The following is a 2,678-nucleotide window of genomic DNA, read 5'->3' on the forward strand; positions in this document are numbered from 1 at the left end:
CAGTTTGGGTGAGTAGGCTACAAAATGCATCACGCAGCTGTAGCGGAGGAGCTCCATACAGAAACAAGAAATGTGCCCTCTACCCATTTCAAGGTGCTGCTATGCTAGAGCAAATACACGGTCGAGTTGGTGACAAGGCCTGATATGATAGAGGCCACCAACTACTTGCACCACTCAAGACCTCTTCTTCTTAGCAAAGTATCTCAAGAATGGAAGGAAAAGTATCCAATGTACTCAGTCTTACTATGAAACTAATTTATAGCTTTCATAAGAAAGCTAATAACCCAATTATAGCCCAAGAATACAGGGGAAGGGGAGAGGGAGGGAAAGGGAGGGGGGAGGATGGGTGGAGGGAGGGTGATTGGTGGGACCACATCTATAGTTTATCTTTTAAGGGTATATGTGAATCTTTCTAAATGAAGAATATAAATGTCTTAACACAGTAACTAAGAAAATGACATGAAGGCTACGTTAACCAGTTTGATAAGAGTATTTCAATTTGTATATAAAAATAGCACACTGTACCCCATGACAGTATCAATGTACACAGCTATGATCTAATAAAATAAAAATAAAATAAAATAATCTTTTTTTCATCTTCAATCAATTTTTTTTTAAGTGATGAAGGGTGCAGGTCCAGTTTCAGTCTTTTGTGAGTGGTTATCCAGTTCTCCTAACACCACTTATTGAATAGGCATTCTTTTCCCTAAAGTATGTTCTTGTTTGGTTTATCAAAGATTGGGGTGCTGTAAGATGTTAGTTTCATTTCATGATTTTCTATTTGGTTCTGAATGTCAATGTCTCTATTTTTGTGGCAATATCACTATGGCCTTGTACTATAGCCTACAGTTTGGTAGGGTAATACCTACAGCTTTGTTTTTATTACTAAGAATTGCTTTAGCTATGTGGGGTTTTTTCCTGGTTCCATAAAAAATAAATAATAATAATAATTTTTTTTTTTTTACAAATTTTGACAATTAAAAAAAAGAAAAGATCTCCTGTGACCTATAGTAAGTCCAGTACATCACAGGGGAAGTGATCAGCTTCAAACTCTTATCAGAAACTTAATATTAGAATGGCAATTGAATAAGTTAGAATATCCAGGGCTGGGTCCCTAGGACTTAAAAGCGATATTCACCATCTGCCTCTTTTACTAAATATAACATTTCAGATCACTCACAGTCTCAGCAATATTTCACTGGTCTTTGTTACTTGATGGATGATCTGACTCAGGTTTTCATCCTTCAGAAAAAGAGGTTTTAGTTTCTGTACTTGTCAGGTAATAGTTGTTAGACTGGTACAGTGTTATCACAGGTTCTTGATCATCAAGAATTTCCCAATGAATTTAGTAGATTCCAGACAAATACTCTGACCTATCATGTTGTTAAAACTTCTAGCAATATCCAAAACCACATTGACTTTGTTCCCTGGCTTGGAACCAGCAGTATAATAATACTGAAATGATTAGGAGAAAGTCATAGCATCATAATTCTGTAGGTTAATTCTGTAACTCCAAATATAGTCTGACTTGGTCCTCTGCTTAGAGTCTAGGGCTGAAATAAAATTGTTGGCCAGATTGAAATTTTGTCTGAAAACCCTAGCGAAGAATACATCTCCAATCTCATTCAAATTGCTGTTAAAAGCCAATTACTTGTGGATGTAGGACGAAAGTCCTCATTCCATGATGGCTCTCAGCCTGGGCGGCTCCTAGCTCAGAGAGTTCACCTGCATTCCTTTCCATGTGGTATGATATGCTCCATCTTCAATGCCAACTGCTAGGCATCTCCCTCTTATTGAATTTCTCCAGAAAGAACCCCGCTCCTTTTAAAGTCTCATCTATTAATATTAGGTTTACTATAAATATTTTCGTTATCTTAATATAAACTGATTTAGAACCGTAGTTATTCCAGCAAAATGCCTTTTCACATGTACTATAATATAATCATAGGAATGAAACCCTTCCTGTTCACATTTTCAACCTACATTCAAAGGGAAGAGGTTATGCAAGATTGAAGGCCACTGAGTGTATTTGTGATTACATATTCTACCTACCACAGTCTCCTCCTGTGGTTGCCCAGAAACTACTCTCAAATCCATAGATGCTCACTGAGTTGTTTTTGGAACAATCCAACTTGATAGCTTTGTAGTAGGGCATGAAAAAGACAACAGTCTGGCTTTATCTTTAAAGACTATAGCTCAGCATACTACAGCAAACAGTTATTTAATAACTCCACTGATACTGCAAGCCCCTAAAAATTCTGTGATGTTTATCTCTCTCACTTGAGCATATATACATTTCCCTAACACTTCCAGAGCACTTACCATTCTGTTCACTAGGTTTAGTGCTAGCATGATATAATAGAATGTTATATGAAATGTCAATATTAACATCTCCATAGACTATCTGTGAGAGCAGGAGCAAGAACATAGATCTGTGGCAAGATTAATGTGGACTATTGTGCATCTCACATGAAAAAGAAATGCTTTTGAACACTTCTCTGAAAACAAGCTGAGAACACATTTTCCTAGCTGCATACCAAATTTCCTGCCCCTCTGGGGTAGCCATGCTGCTTCCCTTGATTCAGGGACACATTGCATATATATAAAATAAGCATTAAAAAAGAGCTTATTTGTCCTTCTACCTCACCACAAGTTGTCTGCTCTTTGGACTGTCAAGT

The sequence above is a fragment of the Otolemur garnettii genome, unplaced genomic scaffold (genome assembly GCF_000181295.1).
Source record: "Otolemur garnettii isolate 467f Iridium unplaced genomic scaffold, OtoGar3 scaffold00004, whole genome shotgun sequence".
Lineage (NCBI taxonomy): Eukaryota > Metazoa > Chordata > Mammalia > Primates > Galagidae > Otolemur > Otolemur garnettii.